Raw genomic sequence first — 21560 nt, 5'->3', positions numbered from 1 at the left:
GCTTTACTCTAGCAGACATTGCAGCGGACTGAATTCTGATAGTTTTAACACTGCATCCTATCTGCAGCAGGTGGGCGAATTACTGCAGGTCCTGCTCAGAGGATGGGGGCAGGTTCCTCTGAATGGCCGAGGACTGTTAGTATCTTCAGCTCACAGACAGAGGTACCTGGCCTCCCCCGAGGCAATTGAGCGAGATACTGTGTTTACCGTCCGTCTGCGACCCCGGCAGGCTAGGTAAACAAACCCGGCGATTCTTCTCATTAGTCGTGAGAAGAACACACCCTCTGCTTCTCTGCTTCTCTCTCCCTCCCTGCATTCTCCCAGGGAGGAGAAATGAGACAGACAGGAGTCCTTTCTACATGTTTTATTCCTGTCACTCAACAGTACATAGAAATGTGACTGCACCCTTCAGTCTCCATCAGAAGAGTCACAACTCCTCCCCTGTACTTCCAGCACAGGTCAGGTGACACTCTGAGCTAACATCCGGTGCTCAGTACAGAGAATAGGCTCCACCTTTTCCCCAACAGTACATCTGCAAAACACAATATGCTGTTTTGCATTCCAGCCATCTGGAGCTGGCTTTTGCCTTGGTGCTTTTTCCCAACATCCTCCCCCAAAAGCATCAATTGGCAAAACATGATCCAGAGAAGAGAACAAACAGTTGTTATACATATAACAGTCCCCTGTTGTTTCAGTTCCACCCTTGGAACTCCCCACCACTGGTTTCACCAGTGTACCTCTCTGGTTGTCTGGCTTCCAAGGAATGAGTGCTTCTGCATTACCTTGGCTTGCTACTCTCTGTTGTGTCTTTGTCTCTGACTTAGACACTGCTTTAACCTGTTTTGAGTTGTTAACAATAGCAACACACGCAACAGCTAAGTTAGCAAACTCTTTTGAGTACCTCTTTGATGGTACACCCTTTGTAACTCTCTCAGACCTGCGTATGAGGTTCTGATCCTCTGTGCTCACTGGTTCAACCTCTGGACTTTGTTGAGAACCAGTAGCAATCAGTGGTTCTTCCTTCACCTGTGAAGGTCTATCCATTGTGTGAGATTTCCTCTCAATGACTGTTACAACTGAACTCTCTGAGCTATCACTGTCATCATCATCAGTACCACTGTAATCTGTGACATCAGAAAAATCATCATCATCATCATCTGAATCGTTTCCTGTGGGAAATGTGTGTTCTACAACCCGCTCTTGCTCTGGAGCACTCTCTAGGAACTTTGTGAGAATCACCTGACCAGATTCAGACAAAATTACTCTGTAGAGACCTTTTTCATATCCCACAAAAATGCCTCTGGCATTCTTTACTCCACCTGGAGCTTCTGTTCTCACATGAGACCCGAAAACCTTAAAGTAGGCAACAGAAGGTTTTCTATTGAACAGCTTCTCAAAAGGAGAACATCCCAACTCTGTTGAGACTTTTCTCAACCACACATGAAGATAGGACATTAGCGACTCGGCCCAATATTCATGTGGCAAATGTGAACTCAGCAATTGCGCATTCATCCCCTTTTGCAATTCTTTGTTCACTCTTACACAGACCCCCCTGTTCCACGCTTCTGGCGAAACAGCAACATTGTGGTCTATCCCTTTTCCATCCAGGAACTTCTTAAACTTCTGTAACAGAAAAACTTGTTTGTCATCTGTGAAAAGACAATCAATGTTAGCATCATGCATATTTTTAACCTTGTCACAAAACTCCTGAAACTTTTCTAAAGTTTCTTGCGGTTTCTCCATCATATAAACCCAAGAATAATTAGTGAAACAATCCACACACAAAAGGTAATACTTTGCACTGCCTCTAGATGGTTCTAGAGGACCAGTCACATCAGCATACACCCGCTGAAATGCTCTGTCGACCTTCTTGGTCTTGATCACCTTCCTGGTGCTCACACTGGTCACACCTGCAAGAGAGATTTCGTTAGAAACAGAAGAATTACATTTCATGTAATCACTTTGATCAAAAGTCAACAAATATAGTCCATCTTTCTCTTTGGCAGTAAGAAACAGTTCTCCATCTTTGTAGATCTTGCAGCTTTTAGCATCATAGGTCAGTTTTAGTCCTTTCTTTGCAATCTGCAACACGCTCAGCAGATTAAATCTCAGTTCTGGAACCAGGTAAACATCACTTATAGTCAAGTTCAGACTCTCAAGATACACAGTTCCAATTCCGGTCGCTTCCAACTCTTGACCGTTGGCCTGTTTCACAGCGAAGCTTTGCTTCTTCAACGTCGTAAACAGTTGTCTGTGTGGGCACATATGAACCGTTGCGCCCGTGTCAATTATGAACGAGTTCCCAACATCTGGCGTGGTTCCTTTCGCCATCATAGCCTTTGCAGGTTTCACCTGGCACTTGGAACGGCTTTTGCCTGACGCCTCAGGCTTCGTAGAGCTGCTCTTTGCTCTTCTTGACTGGCGCGGCTTCTTACAGTTTCGCTGTAGATGCCCAGTCTGTCCACAATTGTAGCATCGGACAGCACTCAATGCTACTCCATGCTTCCCAGTAGCATCATCAGTGGGGAGATTTGAACTCTGTTCTTCCCTCCCCCTGTCAGCAACACCCATTGCACCTTGTTCAGGAACACCAACAGTTCCAACAACCACAGTTCCTGCACTCTCCCCTCTGGGGTCAAAGCTCTCCTCAGCTTTCGATGAGCTCTTAGGAACTTGGCCAGCATCATCTTGGCTCACCCCTTCTGGGGTAGTTATCCATCCAGACCATGATGAATAACTGTCTCTGGTCAGGGGAGATGAGTTAGGCAAGTCTCCCCCCTTCTTGGCATCCATTTTGAATCCAAGCCTCTCTCACTTTCAAACAAGCTGTAAAATCCAACAGTTGTTTTTTTCTTTCTCACGCAGGCAAACTGCAAGTTGTTTACGCTCTTTTGCACCTGGCAGCTAAACTCTGGCTGCTATGGAAAGTCCCTTCCAAGGGCACGTAAACTTGTAGCCAAAACATTCTCTGATTTTGTTTCGCTTTCCCAGGCTCACAGTCCAGCCCCTCTGCCAGTAACTTTCCAACTTTCCGTTACCTAGCAACAATGCATTTCAATAGGACAGTTTATCAACCACAAGAATTTGTGGAATGCAGGCTTCAGCCTTTAAGCTGCAGGCCTCTTCCTCCCGGAGCTCTTGTTTTCGTTGAAACGCAGCTCCGTGAACCAGTGAATTAATCAAACTGCATTCACACTTTTAGCCCGAAATGCAGCATACCTTGAACTTTGTTGCTCTGGAAAACACCTCTTCTTTCCACCAGCTGTCTGTTGAGCCTCTGGCTTCTTTCAGACGCTTCTCTTCCTCCTTGGAGCAGAGGAGGACAATCCACCAGCCTCTCATGCAGATGTCCGATGAATCGCAACCATCCGAAGGCTGCCATATATTAGTATCTTCAGCTCACAGACAGAGGTACCTGGCCTCCCCCAAGGCAATTGAGCGAGATACTGTGTTTACCGTCCGTCTGCGACCCCGGCAGGCTAGGTAAACAAACCCGGCGATTCTTCTCATTAGTCGTGAGAAGAACACACCCTCTGCTTCTCTGCTTCTCTCTCCCTCCCTGCATTCTCCCAGGGAGGAGAAATGAGACAGACAGGAGTCCTTTCTACATGTTTTATTCCTGTCACTCAACAGTACATAGAAATGTGACTGCACCCTTCAGTCTCCATCAGAAGAGTCACAACTCCTCCCCTGTACTTCCAGCACAGGTCAGATGACACTCTGAGCTAACATCCGGTGCTCAGTACAGAGAATAGGCTCCACCTTTTCCCCAACAGTACATCTGCAAAACACAATATGCTGTTTTGCATTCCAGCCATCTGGAGCTGGCTTTTGCCTTGGTGCTTTTTCCCAACAAGGACTACCAGCTAAATTTTAAGAAATCAGTCCAGGCCTTCTCATAAGACCTGAAAGCGGATGGGGAAACGTAAGCTACTATTCCTCATAATTATTAATTGTTGCCAAGTGCCACAGGAGCTCCAGAAAAATAGCTGGGTGTCCAGAGCCCAGGATCTGAAGCTCTCCAACTGAAAAAACGGGATAGAGCCACAGCAAAAACATTAGATGATCCCGAAATAAAGTGAGCAGAAACGCAATATTAAACCTTAAGCAGTGCGAAGACTCTGCCAGAGCATGAAGACCGTTTTGCCAGGACTCTCACACTGCCTGGTTATCAGACCAAGACAGACCTGACGGTCCCTAAACTCCTCAGTCCAGATGTGCGCTGACACTACAATGAGGAAAACTCAAGAAAAGTTAGGTTACATGTGATTGCCTTGCCCTGCCAGGCTCAAGGCCACTGCACATGATGATGAAGGGACACCGGGCCATGAGACCACCTGGCCAAGCAGGAATGGAAGGGGCAGCCTGGAGCAACCACCCTGCATGCAAAATTTAACTGACCTAGGAATGATAGGATCTGACAAAGCAACACTTGCTTCAGAGGAAGTATTACAAGAATAACATCCTTCAAGGCAAACAGCTTTTCCACAGGCAAGCAGATGTTTGAGCAACGGTATCCAGCTAGCCCCCAAATACATTAAAAGGGGCAGTAGGAGCCACTGTCCTCCACTGCCAACAGAACACCCAGCTCCTCAGGGAATAAAGGGGCTTCTAGTAAGCTAAGCAGAGGCTGATGTCACATGAACCAGCCAGTAAAATAATCCACATAACGATACCCCCAGTTAAACGAGTCTTGACTCGCAATGTTCAATCCAGAAAGGCGCTAAAGGACTCAAGTGCTGCACAGCCTATTGAGCAACCAACTGGCATCGCCTTATCCATATAAGGACCATCCAATTAAAGCCTAACTACTTAAAATCTTGAGGGTGAACTGGCAGCAGCCTAACAGCTGATTCAATATCGCATAATGCCAACAAGGCACCTCCTCCAATTTGTTGGTAAGCTCAACTGCCTGATCCAAAGATGCATATTTCACGGAACAATTCCGGAGGGATAGCATCATTCACTGAGGTGCCTTTGGGGTGCGATAATTATGGATCAGATGGAATTATATGGGGCTTTCTTAGGGACGATCCCCAATGGGGATAAATGAAAATCGGGACTAGAAGGAGAATCAAGGGGATCCCACCATACGTCCCAATGCAAGCTGCTTCCTAACCTTCTTTCTGGCTACCACAGACTTTCTGGCTACCACAGACTCTAACTGACTTTTGAGTTGCTGTATTCTGAGCCACTGGCTGAAAAGCCAGAGGAATCCCGAAACCTTGGGGAAAAACCCTTCCCACAAGCACAAAGCTACTGACGCATCTAGATAACCTTTTAGCCAGGCTTTAAAGGGAGATATTTTTATGGAAATATGGGCGAGAGGTATTGAGTTATTGCTTGCCAGCCCCCGCTTGGGCAAGAAGCCCTGCCTTGTGTTGCCACCATGATGTGTAAATTTACAGGGCCAACACTGGCCAGAGACCCTAAAGAAGTCCCAACAAAGCTGCCACCGGGCCAGCTTCCTGCATACCAGCTTCAGGTTCTATTGCTCAGGGAATTTCCATTTGAAATGTGGAGCTGCGCAAGTGGTCCACATGTCCCCGTCCCTGCGATCCTAGCGAGCTAAGGGGATGAGCTAAGGGGAACATTCCCATCATAGTGAATTACCACTTATAGAATAGTGGGGTTGGAAGGGACTCCTAGGATCATCTAGTCCACTCTCCCACAATATCATCATCATCATCATCTATTTGTACCCCGCCCATCTGGCTGGGCTTCCCCAGCCACTCTGGGCAGCTTCCAACAAAATATTAAAATACAGTAATGCATCAAACATTAAAAGCTTCCCTAAACAGGGCTGCCTTAGATGTCTTCTAAAAGTCTGGTAGTAGACATCTGGTGGGAGGGTGTACCACAGGGCAGGTGCCACTTCCGAGAAAGCCCTCCACCTGGTTCCCTGTAACTTGGCTTCTCACAGTGAGGGAACCACCAGAAAGGCCCTCGGCACTGGACCTCAGTGTCCGGGTAAAGTGATGAGGGAGCATGCAGCTGTCCCATACAGGGACCAATCCTGCAACCTAGGCATTACCGGCACCATACGCTGACCAGCTGAGCTATCCAGGATGCTCCCTAAAGACCTGGAACAGCCTCACCCTGACCCCTGGAGAGGTCCAAGGTGATGTCTGAATCATCATCAGAGCCCAGTGATGATTTACCTGCAAGGAGGTGTAAGCATCATCCCTGCTATGCTTTTTCCTGCCTCTGAAGACGCTTCCTTCCTGAAGAAGGCACCTGGGGCATCAACAAGTCATCCTCTGCAGGAGAGGCAAGCTCTGGAGGCATCTGCAAAGGCCCTGTCATAGTCTGCGAAAAGAAAAAACCTAAACAATGTGAGGAACAGGTGAAACCAATGCTTTGTGCACCACATGGGGACACTATTCAGGCCAGAAACGCTGCCAGAGGCCATCAAATTCTAGGGCCAAGCGGGCCAAGCCCTAGGATCACCTGCTAGGCCAGACATAAATGTTTCCAATGAGATAACAAACTCGAGGCAGCCCACCGCATGTCCAGGTACCCCTGCTTGCCCTTTAGAGGGAAGCACCTCCTCAAGAAACCCAAAGTTCTTTTTGGGAGCAATATCACAAATGGGCCAAACTACCCAGCAACAAAATAGTCCAAAAGGAGCAGCTTGTTTTGCCTTGTTATAACAATGGCTAAGTGAGGGATATGAACCCTGTCTCCCAGGTCCTAGTCCTGTACTCTAGCCACTAAGCCACAATGGCTTGTCTCTAAAATGGCAGTCACCACTATCAGGGAAAAACAAACTTGAAGAAAATAAACTTGTTCAGAAACAGCATAGTTAAAGAGCATACAAAGAGTGCTCATTGGAGGCACAGAGAGCCTCTGGCTCCACTCTGTCTGCCTAAGCTATACATTAGCAACAAGTGAGCCTGCAAACAACAGATACATTCTTATAGAGAGAATGAGTCACATGTTACAGAAACTTAACAATTCACTGTACTGCTAACTGTAGCAGGCTTAGGCTTGAATGATATGTGCAGGCCGTGATGGCCTCCCGGCATCTGCTCTCTGCCTTTTTTGTCTCATTGCAATATTAAAGGAACTCAAAACAGTGCTCCCGCCCAAGGCTAAATTAAAACTCGGCCAACAGCACTGCAATCACCCAAAATAAAGCCAACCTATGAGGATACTATAAACGAAAGTGATTCCAGGTAAGCTGGGAATTTACTGTACTGCTAACTGTAGCAGGCTTAGGCTTGAATGATATGTGCAGGCCGTGATGGCCTCCCTGCTTCTGCTCTCTGCCTTTTTTGTCTCATTGCAAATTAAAGGAACTCAAAACAGTGCTCCCGCCCAAGGCTAGATTAAAATTTGGCCAACAGCACTTCAATCACCCAAAATAAAGCCAACCTATGGGGATACTATAAATGAAAGTGATTCCAGGTAAGCTGGGAGCAGCCCTGGCTAGCCCCACAATTAAACAAGCGAAAATGGGGAAAAACTTTTTGCAAAAGAAAGCCCCTAATGGGGGCTCTCTCCCTATTGGGAAAGGCGAGCCCAGGAGGATTATGCACAGGCAGCACTCACAGGAACAGGGAGAATCTTCCCAAAGGGCAGGGTAAGGGGTGGGGTGGGAAATCAAACAGAAAAAAAAGGGGGAATTAAATTAATTAAGGGACTAGAGAAGATTAAAAAGAAGGGGAAAATAAAGAAATGTAACCAGACAATGAGAAGATCGCTCCACTGTCCTCCAGACGGTCCAGGTGCTCCAGGTGATCCGTTGCACGCAGCAAAGAGAAAGCTCCAGGCTGCGTGCAGAGTATTTAAACATTTTACCCCTCCCACCAAAATTGCAACATAACTTTTACCGCAGCAACCCAGTGAACCAATCACTGCCCCAGGCCATCTTTAGAGACCCTGCCTGGTAACAGAGGGGTGGCTCAGCAGACCCCACCGCAACACGTGCTCTCCATGAAGGAGAACACGCTTTGTTAAAATGTGAACCAAACCAAATTTCTTCCCCACATCTGTCACCAGTTACATGCAATCTGCTCAGAGAATCTTTGTCACTGGGAGATATACAAATATGGAAAACAAATCAATAACATAGTATAACCAGCCCAAATTAAGTACTGGTAGTAGTACTGATTTTAATGGGACAGAGTGAAACATTTGATATTCTGATATTCCAGAGGTTGTCTAATTTGATATGAAGATTTTCTTAGAATTTAGGTGTAAGTACAGTTACAAATAGTTTTTTTTATTATTTTATTTTACCACTCATGATTTAGCCAGTCTGTGGGTTTAGGAATGACAAGGCTTATGGTTGACCAATCTTTAGAATCTTCCAGAGGTCCCACTGAACTTTGAGGAGGAAAGCTGAGGATCCGTACGGAAGAGGTTAATTAATTTATTTCCAGACTGTATTCCCTCAGGCCATGCTGTGTTGCTGGCACTCTGTCTTCATGAAGATGAACTACTGAGGTGGTTGGTTGGCTGCCTCTAAGCAGCTCTGTCCATCGTCCTCTAGTCATTTGTCATCATCTCGACACAAAGGTTGCCTTCATGCAGCGCTCTCACCTTGAAAGGCTAATATCGCAAATATAATCCACAATCTTACATTTTCACTTCTGCCATTATTTTGTTTCTCTGCAAAACTGCATTGTTGCAAATGTATATTTGCATACAAGTTTATGCTTAACTACTGTTGTTTCAGGCTCCTATAATTAATTCATCTCTCCTTGGAAGAATGTAGGCTTATTTGTTATCTGTGATTCCTGTTGCTGTTTTTGAAACAAGCACTTTATTTACTGGTGCCAGTGAGAAAGATGCAACTTAATTGTTTGGGTGAGCTGAAATTGCCTTTGTGAGAGGGCTAATCTGCTGCAGTTTCTCTTGCTACATCAGAAGTCTGAGATCATATTGGAAGGGTGCACTGCACAACTCTTTCTCATTATTGCTCCTGTTTCTGGGAGAGACAATTGGGATAGGGTGAACCTACAGCAGAAATCAGGGCTGGATTAAGACCTTTGAAGACCCTAAGCACTTAAAAGATTTTGGTGCCCCCATATATATCTTATTCAAAATAGAAACAACAATAAACCTTTTTTGGGAATCTTTTTTGGGTGGAATCTGTTTCAGCTGCACCATATGGTCCAATGGAAAAATTCTGTGGTGCTACCCTTCCGTTGATGCCCTAAGCATGTGTTTATTTTGCTTAATGGCTAATCCAGCCCTGGCAGAAATCCAGCACTGAGGTTGCCAATGCCTGGGCCAAAGTGGTTACACTGCCACAGTCCAAGGATGGCCACAGCTACCTTGCTAGTCAAAGCTAATAAAGAGTTCACTGGGGAAATGGACTGACCATTAAACCCCTCTGAGAACTGTAACTCTGTGAAGGGAATAGGGGTCTGCCAACAACTGTCAGCACCAGTGGTGTGATGGCCTGGGGTCTCAGGGGATTGTAGAACCATTAGTGCAGCAGAGTCCCTTCAGGGTCCCTGCTTCCAATGTCCTAAAGCCATCTAATCAACATGGAAGGAGAGCTTTTTAGCCACTGTATGCTCCAGAGCTAAGCATTTAGGGACATTGAAAACACAAGGTTCTTCAGTTTCCAAGAGCAAGCTTTGTTACATACAATGGAACTTCATGGAAAACACAACTCAAGGCACTTGGAAATAAGATATTAGAGCACTCTAAATAATTTGCCCATGTTAATTGTTGGAATCAACCTGCCTTGAGAGACAATGGAGTCTCCAGGGGTGCCTCCAGGGGTGAAGTCAAACGGCACAGAAGTGACCTTCCCAAGGGCAGTATGGAGGTCCTGGGCTGGCCAGATGACAAGACCTCGCCCCCTGCCTCTCAGTCTTGGTGATGTGGTCCAAAGGAAAACAGAGCAATATGTTTGGCACCAGCTTGGCAGGAGGAATTACTGGAAGAAGACATACAAGGCACTAGTTTATTATATTCAGGGATTTTTTCGTGCAAGGCATCAAAATAATGTCCCCACTTACAATATGAAAAGACCCAATCCAGGATTCTACAGCTTCATTCAGCATCATATTTGGAATAATTCTTAAACGCCAGCTTTATTTTCTTTTGTGCTCTTAACTAGCCTTTCTTGCTCTTACATCAGTTTAATGAATATATAACACTTGTTAAAAATATTGCACTTCTGGGTCCATTTCTTTAGTTCCTTGCCCTTCTCTCTAGTGAAGAATGTCATATGCAAAGCTATATATCGCCAACAATTCTGCAAAACAAAAGCAAGTCCTTTATCAGTGGAGAGATGCTAAGGCCTTTTATGTTGAATGGATTAGCAAAGGAGGACAGGGCTACTGCAGCCTTGGAGATACAGTGGTACCTCGGGTTACATACGCTTCAGGTTACAGACACCGCTAACCCAGAAATAGTACCTTGGGTTAAGAACTTTGCTTCAGGATGAGAGCAGAAATCATGCTCTGGCGGCGCAGTGGCAGCAGGAGGCCCCATTAGCTAAAGTGGAGCTTCAGGTTAAGAACAGTTTCAGGTTAAGAACAGACCTCCAGAATGAATTAAGTATGTAACCAGAGGTACCACTGTAAATCAGTTGCCTGACCCGGATGGGGTTTCCCTCCCTCCTGAAGGAGCATGTAGGTAGTTCTGGGCTACTCCTGGAACTATCTTTGTCACTTTGTCAGCTTTGCAGCATCTGAGCTTCCATAGCAGCTGCTCACAAAGATCTGGTATGCATGCAAAAGGTCCCAGTTTCAATCCCCAGCATCTACCAGTAGGGCTGAGAATGTCCCCTGCTTGAAGCTACTGGGCAGCCACTGCCAGTTGCAGCAGACAATATCCAATGGTCTGATTCAGTGTAAGGCATATTCCTATGTCCCTGTGCTCCTATGTTGGCTCGTTCTCCCTGGTCAGAACAGAAACGTAGGACATTAGCAGGCTAGTTAAACAAATAAAAACTTGTGGGTTAATATCTGTTGTGGGTTTATTTATCAGACTGAACAACTGCACCTATACCCAAAGAACCAGCTTTCCCCATATAGGAAAATTTCAGACTGGGGATTGCCAGGGATGGAACCTGGGACCTTCAGCACGCAAAGCAGATGCTCTACCACTGAGCTATGGGCGCTTACCATGAACCTGCCCAGACCCTGCAATCATCATCTGAGGCCCTTCTCTGTGTGCCACCTCCAAGAGATGAGAGTGTGGGCCTTTTCTGTAGTACCTTCCCATCTATGGAGCCATCTTCCTAGGGAGGCCCATCTGGCACCCACTTTGTTGGCACAAGGCAAAGATAGTGTCCTTTTCCCAGGCATTTGAGAAGCACCAGCGACTGGATGTTTTCCTCTGAAAATGTTTATGCATTTCTATTATTGAATCTTGCTGTCAATCGTTTCAAGATTGTGTTGTTGTGGAAGGTGATTCATAAGTTCAATAAATCTAAATCTCTGAAGGCTGTGCAGAAGCAAGGATTTCATCACATCCTGGTTAAAACTCCCCCCTCAAAATGTAGGGCAATGGTGCACGTTTCAAGATTCTTTCTTAAAGGTACAAGAGCCCAGCTTTCCTTTGCTTCTGGCCATGCTACAATTAACACACTACATAGAGTTAATCTTTGAGTTTTGCTTGTTTATTTTAGGGGATTTTTTGCAGGGTGTTGTTGTTGTTTTTTGCCCTAAAGCAGAAGCCCAGAGCGCCTCATTTAATCCTGTTCCAAATTACAGCTGTTTTCTCGGTTCTTACCAGCCTGCACTCGCCTGACAAGGCATTGCAATGGATGAAATCTCCTGCAAGATATCATAATTATCTTCACTTCACAATAGGACAGACTGACAGAGACTACCAATTAAACACCAATCACTTTTAAAGTGCAGCTCATTGTCTCGTTTTAAAATCCCTACTGCTGGATCTCAACTTTCTGCCAGCTTGGATTTTTAAAGTTCTGTGTTATTTTAAATATTTTCAACCCAGGGGAAGAGGGAGAAAGACAGCTGAATTCTTGCTGTATGGTTTTTAGTACTCAGGTTGTCAAATCCATGTGTGCTTGTGTGCATGTGTGCGTGTGCATGCATTTGTGTATGTGTGTTTAGTGGATTAATGAACAGTTCTTAATCATTTACAACAGTCCCTGTTTTCCAGGGGCACTGCATTTTTTGCGGAGTACCTGTCCCTGGTAAATCATTGTCACTATTTAATGCCAAATTCTGCCTTTTGAGGAATGCCGTGTTGAAGTGTGAGTTACTTGAGCTGTCAGTTCTTCAGGGTTTTATCTGCCTCCCCATTTCATTTTTCAGAACAGAGGATAGATGCATAATGTGTCTATTGCAGCCTTGCGTTTAAGTACTAGCTTGGTAACCCGAGGTGGCGATGAATTGCATGCAGGTGAGTGAGCAGGCTGGCAGAGGAATAGTGCCGGCTCAAGTTATTTTGCTGCCTGAGGTGAAGGACAAGTTGGTGCTCCTTCCCATATTGTGTACAAAAGCCAACAAAAGCCAAAAGGCAATTGAATCTTACTTCAACGTTGGTGACAGGACAGCCACCTCCATTGCACTGAAGGGCAGCAGAGTAGCTTACTGGGTGCTGGGCAGGGCATACACAAGTTTGTCCTGTGGCACCTTGTCCCCAGCATCTATCATTTGGGCAACCATCTCACTCTGCCTAATAGTTGGGCCGGCCTTCCAAATGAAGTGTTTCTTTTTCTTCAGCGAAGAAAAGACAGTCTTCATCTCCCAGCATGTAGGCTCCCTCCTCTGTACCCAGCATAGAAATGTGGTGGCGTGTTCCAGGAGATGTGCCCTATTAACATGCTTTTTTAATTAAAAGTTTAAAAGCACTTTGAGCACTGAAATGTGATATATAAATGATAAACAAATCATATATAACATATTATCATCCTACTAATGCAATTCGCATCCACATGTCAAAGCTGGTTTATGCATCCACGTCACTTGCTGGGTCAGGAACAAATTGGGCATGCATTGGAAAGCACATTGCACCATCCCATGTTCACACCCACACCCAGCATTATTTGGGGGAAGCCATGGCTGTTACAGTGCTATAAGAGTGATTTAAGTGCCTGGTGCAGATGTGACCTATGTCTACCTCTGGTTCAGCTTTGAATTTAATGGGACTTACTCCCGGGTAAGGGTATATATGTTTGCAGCCTTAAATATCATTTATAAGCATAGCTAGAGTCAGGCTGGGCTCAAAGTCCCCATGAATTTATTCCGCAGCAGTGTTACTGAAATCCGCACATCTTCCATTATTTACTCTGAATATGGTATTTGAAAATTAAGGCCTAAATCTTGCCTACAACCATGCATTCACTGAAAGATTGCTAGCTTTGCTTGGTGCTGTGAAATGTTAGTTATCAGCTGTCTGGAGGTGGAGTGAACATCATACAGGGCAGAGGTGCCAACTTGAAAAATAAATATTGGGGGAGCCAGGCAAACCCTGCTCTGCATAATCAAACATAAGACATGGCACACCAATGGCATTTGACTGGCAATGGCCATCAACTATGGAGTGGTCTGGCCCCCTCAAATATTCTATTGTAGGCCAAAGTGACCTTAGCCCCTAGAAGTTGTCTTCTATGATACAGGGACAACACATATCCAATGTGAGATGGGTTTCCCCACCGTGTACGAAGATCACCTAAGAAGACCATCTGAAGCATGCCATCTTTTCAATGCTATGGAAGTGAAATGGCATATGGAGACTATTGTGGAACTGGCCTGCACTTACTTACAGCAAATTCAGCAAAAGACAGCCTGTGCCTGAACCCCACATTTGATTCCCAGTCTCAACCCAGAATTTACCATCATCACCCTTCCACGGCAGCCCTTACTAATGCACATCCATCTGCTTTAATGCTTCAGGGGAAGGGTGATGTTTAAACTGGGCCACTGGAGGTAAATGGTTGCATGATTTAAGGGGCACTAATGTAAGAGCTAAAAGCTCATCCCAGGCAGCCTCTTTTATGTCCCTACCAATCCTTCTTGCTTTATGTTAATTAGCCATTGTTGCAAGTATCGCACTTTCCAGCTTCCCTATTGCTTCAGACTTAATTACCTTTTCACGATCAAGGTATAAAGAACACAGGGTCATCCCCAGTATCCACCAGTTATTTTTAAGTGTCATTACGACGGATGGGCACCCTGCCATTTTGCCCAGAATCTTTTTTGTTTGTTTTAAAATGGAGATCCTCTTTCTCTTCCCAATGGGGAATTGCTAAAATAGAAACCCTTGCAATTTTTTCATATTTTTGTTTGTTTGTTATCTTTCTTTAAAAGCACACTGCAATGATTTTGCTTGATAGCTTTTGCTTGGGAGGAGGTTTTTACCAATGAGGCCATATAATGGACCTCAGGCTACTGGAGATGGAGCCATAAACCTTGGATACAATATTAGGAACTTTTAAGTCACATTGCTTATATGTGCTGGGCTTCCTCCCATTAAAAAAAATGAGACTTGACTTTGGTTATATCAGGGGTGGGCAATATGCTGCCCTCCAGGTCTTTCTGGACTACAACTCTCATTACCCTTACAGGCTATGCTGGCTTGGACTGATGAGAATTGTAGTCCATCAACAATATTCTCCCTAAGTCACAGGTGGGAGATGTTGTTTGACCACAATTCCCATCACCATTATCCATTGGACTTACTTGCTGGGGCTGATGGGAATTGTAGTCTAAGAACTGTGGAGAGCACCACATTGGCTATCCTTATGTTAGGTCATGCTCTGTATTTGTAACCATAAGAACAGCCTATTTGTATAAAAATGGCGGGGGGGAGGCTACTGTTATGCATTTGTTCAGCTTTCTGAAATTGTTTTATTCCTTTTTAGATTAGTGAAACGGTGAATAAAAGGGTATAAAATAATGCATGGCAAGGAGAAAATTGATAGAGAAAAGTTTTTCTCCCTCCCTCATAACAATGGCTACTAACTCTAATACAAGGGAAGAGCACTGTTGCACTCAGATCCTGCTTGCAGGCTTCCCATAAGGACCCCTGGACAGTTAAGTCCAGTTAAAGTTGACTATGGGGTTGCGGCGCTCATCTCGCTTTCAGGCCGAGGGAGCCAGTGTTTCTCCACCAAGAGCTTTCCGGGTCATGTGGCCAGTATGACTAAACCGCTTCTGGCACAACGGAACACACAGAAGTGCCATTGACCTTCCTGCCACAGCAGTACCTATTTGTCTACTTGCACTGACATGCTTTCAAACTGCTAAGTTGGCAGGAGCTGGGACAGAGCAACAGGAGCTCACTCCGTTGCAGGGATTCGAATTGCCAACCTTCCGATCGGCAAGCCCAAAAGGCTCAGTGGTTTAGACCACAGCTCTTTAGACTTCCCATAAGCATTTGTTTGGCCATTGGAAATACAAGATGTTGGACTAGATGGACCACTGGCCTGATTCAGCAGACCCTTCTTATGTTCTTAGCTTTAATCCAATTTAGTGTGACAAATGTTCCTTCTCCATCCTAGTAACCACATCATCATAATGCATGCATCAGATTTGACTATGTGGGGACCAATAAAGAAAGTTCAGAGGAAGGGCTATGTCTAGTCAAGAAGCACTTCCCCAGCTTTGAATTCGTGAGGTGAACTAGCTTGAAATATTTTTGCCAGGGGGTAGGCTTCTGGTAAACCTCCCTCCATGCCTTCCCTTCCTTCCAACCGCCTGCCCCTTTCTAGCACCAAAAAAAGTTTCCTTTTTTAAAAAAATCACCACAACCCTGTATATACAATAATTATAAGTCTACATTTTTACAAAAAGAAAGTATTCCTGAAAACGCAGCTGTTTGTGATTTATCATTGATCCGAAGAATCCGTTCCTGCTTCCAAGAGCTCCATTTATGAAGCAATATTTTTAATAGCTTGCTACAGTGAAGGCAGTAGGGATTCCAGCTTGACCAAACATTCATTTTCCTGTAAGTCATTAAAGTTTTCATTCATCATCATTTGAAGTCCCACTCGATGGTTTACACTTGAAGTTCAATACTCTTTTTAACTCAGTGTTTCTCTTGAATGTGAAAGAAAAAGAAAGCGAGAAAAGACGGCAAAGACACAACAATCCAGAAGGGGAAATGGAGTTGAGAAACTTTCCATCATTATTCAGCATTTCCCCTTTAAATTCGTTCGTTTAACCATTTAAACAAATGATTAAGGGCCCAATTCAAAATTCTGGTGTTATTTTTAAGGTCCTAAAAGACTTGGGGTTCGGTTACATGAAAGATTCATAGCTGTCAACTTTCCCCTTTTCTTGCGAGGAATCCTATTCAGAATAAGGGAATTTCCCTTTAAAAAATGGAAATGTTGACAGCTATGGTTCCTTTCACATATGCTTGCCTAGACTAGAGGTGGGGGAGGAAACTGGTCTCAGCTTGCATTTTAATACACGCCGACTCAGTTCGCAATTCCTGAAACAATACATGAAACAAAACACAGCTATTCTTCAAAATTTACACTTCTCTGAATGTTACAATGCAATTTTCTACAGTCCCCCCCCCCAAAAAAAATGTACAAAGATATATATAATTGGGGGAAGTGTTCATGGAAATGAATATATTACTGAAAAACAGCACGTGAAATGCATGCAAATATGAGAAACAGTGGGGAAATTTGTACATTCAACATAACTGCATGCAAAAATGTATATATCAGAAAAAAATGGGTGCTACAGTGTTGACAGTGCCATCCCTAATTCAACACTCTAACCACTACACCACACTGCCTCTCAACAACAACAGCTGCTTAGGAAAACCTTGCTGGTCTTTATTACATCCTTTCCCCTTTCTTTACATTCTTGTCAGAGTTCCATCTCTGAGATTAAACAAATGTCATGTATATTTTGACAACGTCACGTGAAATGTCATGTCAAAACATCACATTAAGAGTCTTCATTTCCCCCTTTTAATTCTTTTTCTCTGCGGCATTTTGAAGTAACTGTAATGTGAGCAGGGACTAAAGTGATTTAGAAATGTTAGTATGTGATGAGTGCAGTGCTGGGTGAGACCAGTAGGGAAAGAAAGCTAAGAAGATCTGGCTGGTTTCAGTTTGGCAACAGCACTCTTCTAAGTAAAGTTTGTTCCTTCTAATCCAGTCTCTGTGGACCATTTGCAATCTTGCAAGTACCACAGTAATGGCTTTTTTGCTTGCAATGTGCTCTCTGTGAAAGATACTTGTCCTCATGAGAAATATTTTGAGGAAAGCCAAATCTACCCACCCACGCAACATTTTCAAAATGATTTCCACATATCTTTACCATTAAAAACATCTCATGTTCTGGGATTTCTCATAAGCACCTGGTTGACCACAGCAGGAAACAGGATGTCGGACTAGTATGATCTTTGTTCTCTTCCAGCAAGGTTTGTTCTTATGATTTTTATTTTAAACCAACGTGCAGCAAATTATAGTTGCAACTGCATGACACATGTAACTTCAGCCTTAAATAAGACTGATTAACAAAGAAGCTTGCTCGGTTTTAAAACCATATAAAATAGAAATGAACTCTTTGTTAATAGGAAAAGGGTATGACACAGAACGAGGCGTTAAAATAAATGATCTATAAAAAGAAGCCCCCCTCCTCTGAGGAGGAAGACATTAAGAAATTAATTTGAGGATATAAAGACTCAAAGAGTAATTTTATCAAGCATGGTGCAGCAAAGTCCCCAAATCCTTAATCAGCAATGTTAACTAAATTTTTCATCATTGCCCTGTCTAAATACTGACCACACACCATTCATAAATGTGGCTTCAGTGGACCACTTCTTCTGCATGTTCATGATGGATTGAACCATGATCAGCTACTAGACCATGTTCAATGGCTCTATTCATTAGCCCCCCCCAAAAAAAAATCATTCATAGATAGCCTTGAACAAGTCAGAATGCTGTTAAGACCTGCAAGACCTCTTACTTCATCTTGTAAGTTCTACTCATTGAACTGCACCCCGCAAAATAACATTGTAGGTTGCTGACCCAAAAACAACCATTTTCTGCCATTGCCCCTGTATTATGGGATGCCCTTCCTTCTGCTATACAGGAAGCATCATCCATCAGTCGCTTCAGAGGTCTTATGTCTTTATATCTTTTTGCCCTGGCTTTCCCTGACCCATATGATTGGATCCTATTATTGCTGTATTACTGTTTTTATAATACTGTCTTCCTGTTTTTTTATCACTGCTCTTTAGGATATCATTTTATTGTTTTATGATTTTTGTCTACCACTTAGAGATATTTAAATATTAAGTGGTTTAGAAATGTTCTTAAACAAACAGGCAGGCAGTGTTGTGTGATGAAATTGCTTCTCGTTCTGTTCTCTAGTTTTTGCTGCACTGTGTATTTCCTAGGAATGTCCAGGATGACAAGAGTAATCTTACACTGAATCCATACTCTTCCCCAAACTTCCCTTGACCTAATCTAGGGTAACCAGCTATGTACTCCCCAAAAAAGGATTTGCAAACCCCCCCCAAAAAAGGAGAGGTCAAAAGGAGACACCAATTTGCATAACATTTGCCTAAGGTAATTTTAAATGTATAGATTCAAATTTAGAGGTAATTGCGATACTTTAGATGTAAATACAATACAAAGTCTTGTGTCCCTGCTCATTCTGCTGACCAGGTACTGCTAACTGTTGACAGGCAACTTCAAGATTCCTAATCTCCATTGTCATGGTTCCTTCTGTTTAAACCAGAGTTGCACTGAGAACCCTCAGACAGAAGAAAACTTCGAACTGAAAACTGACAGCCCTTCCAAACAGAGAACTGTCCTCTATAAAGTAAGACACATGGCCACCTTAATGTCATCTGCAAAATACTTAGCCAACACCGTGTCCTAACATTCTCAGAGGTTTCTTCCACCCATCCCAATTTGAGAGGGGATTCTTTTTGTCCCTCCCCCTTTAGATTGGTTGACAGCAGTTCAGCTGAAAATTTTTCTCCAGTTTTACCTGGAACTACTAGTGCTATCTGACAAAGTTGTCCTGCTTGCACAATGACTTACACTTATGGAATGGAATTTCCCATCCCTAACTCCACCCCGTACTCCCACCCCCGATCTGTTCTGAGATTTCTCTCAACCTTCTGGAAGAACATTTGGGAGTATGGGGAGAAAAGAAGGAGGATGAATTCTACTGCAAAAAAAAAAAAAAAAAAATGCATGCATGCATGCATGGGACAGCTTTGTTGGATATAAACCGTAGCCCGGAAATCTGCCCATCCCTATTTAAGCAGCTTCACTACTTTGCAGCTCTTCAACAGTAACTCATATTCCCAGACCTAGGTTTGTTCTTCATCAAGCTTACAAATACTCACAGTTTTAAAAGGTGGGGCTGAATATCTAGGATCCTGAAGGAGAACTTTATCCTTTCAAGTGCTGGAGAAACAATACCTTTGATCCTATTATTAGTTGGTATTTCTGATTAAAGCAATGCTAATGGAAAGAAACCTAATTTGGAACTGTCAGCTCCTGTTTCATGCATTGTCCCACTTGAAAGGAGAATAGGTGTGATTGTTTTTTAACTTGGTGAGACAAACAAGTACAATTAAAAATACATAACCAAGAATTCACCAGCTGTGCTGGGAATAATCCTGTAGACTGCCTGCTGAGTCTCTGAAAGTATGGCCAATAACTTACAGAAAGTTTCACAACGGAAAGTTTCCCCCAAAAATACATAACAGCATTTCTTGAGCAGACATCATAGCACCCAAAGCACTAATGTCAATAAATGAAAAATATAGATTCTTTTGCAACAGCGGCACCAAAGGAGCTGGTATTGAAGCAAGTGAAAGAAATAGTTCTCTCTTCAAATAGTAACCCAGAAAGCAATACAGTAAAGAGCTCAGTCCTTCTTCTTTTTTTTAGTGATGCTGGTTTTGGTTTCCTTATTTTTATTTCCTTACATTGATTTCTTACCTTTTTTCTATCATGGAACCCATAAGAGCATAAGAAGAGCCTGTTGGATCAAGCTAGTGACCCTTCTAGGCTCTCACTGTGGCCAACCAGGCAGGACATGAACGTAGAAGGTCATCCAGGCAGACCAAGCAGTCACAGGCCTACTTAGCTTCAGCCAGGTGATGACCTCATGTATCCTTCATGATATAAAGCAACAAGATTTTACAAAGCACTAGATGGGAGTAGCCGCCGGTCCTGAGAGATCTGCATTGGCTCCCAGTATGTTTCCGAGCACAATTCAAAGTGTTGGTGCTGACATTTAAAGCCCTAAACAGCCTCAGTCCTGTATACCTAAAGGAGCGTCTCCACCCCTATCGTCCAGTGCCGAGGGCCTTCTGGCAGTTCCCTCATTGCAAGAAGTGAGGTTACAGGGAACCAGACAGAGGGCCTTCTCGGTAGTGGCTCCCGCCCTGTGGAACGCCCTCCCATCAGATGTCAAGGAAATAAGCAGCTATCTTATTTTTAAAAGACATCTGAAGGCAGCCCTGTTTAGGGAAGTTTTTAATATTTAATGCTGTATTGTTTTTAACACTTGATTGGGAGTCGCCCAGAGTGGCTGGGGAAACTCAACCAGATGGGCGGGGTATAAATAATAATTTATTATTATTATATTATATAACACTGAGGCAAAGGTGAACAGAAGATGTACTGAGGTCAGCTATGTGAACTTCAGCTATTTCATCAAGGTATGAGGCTGAAGCATTGTGCCAAAAGCTGAGAATTGTTTTCTGTCTCACTTTGCTCTTTTTTAATGGTCATCCCAAAATTCATGGATAGATTGCTTCCATGTTGTCCAGTGCCCCTTCAACTCCCAGCACCTTCAGGCAGCTGCTAGGACCCAACCTCTCAACAGGATTCACCTTCCCTGAGGCCCCAATCTCAGGATGTTCAGATAAAAATGAAGAACAAGGCACCACGGGTATTTCTACGTTGCCTTTCATGCTGACATCATGACTTACTTATTAAAATGTATTACAGTCGTCTTCTGTCCTAGCAACAAATCTCATGCACAAACTGTAATTTAATAAGCAAAAAGGTAATAATCCATATTTATAGCAACTACATAACTGGGCCAACTGACACCTCACAGCAGGCCTCACTTAATCCTTGCACCACAACAGCACAGTAAATGGAACTTCTGACCTACTGGGAAAGGAATGAAGAATGTGGGGAGACCATAATATCTTATTTCATGCCCCAGATTTAACAATAAACACTCCATAATGGACCCCATTAGTAGCAATGTTACACTTTGGGGCTCATATTGTGCAGTCTTCCGCGCGTGTCTCAGATTTGATTTCCATGTAATTTCCCCATAAATGCTTGTGATTTGGCTGTAACGTGAGAATGTTGAGTCTGACATTTTGGGAAATGGCAGATGCTACCAATATGTTTCAAGTTACATATAGAGCAGGAGAAATTTGACAAGCTGAAATGAATGTAACCTGCAAAAATGTTGACCAGAAGAAGTTCTATCAAACCTCCCAAGCAAACATGGAATATTCTGAACCATATAGTAACTAACAAAACAATCCTATTCAAGTCTACTCAGGAGTCAATGGGTGTTACTCTCAGGTACATGCAGGACTGCATATTCCATTAAAAGTTTAGCCTAGGTCATAGAGACCAGCTGCTGTATGTATGCCAA

The sequence above is a fragment of the Podarcis pityusensis genome (assembly GCF_964106645.2).
Source record: "Podarcis pityusensis genome assembly, chromosome: 9".
Lineage (NCBI taxonomy): Eukaryota > Metazoa > Chordata > Lepidosauria > Squamata > Lacertidae > Podarcis > Podarcis pityusensis.
This window is presented reverse-complemented; position numbering follows the sequence as displayed.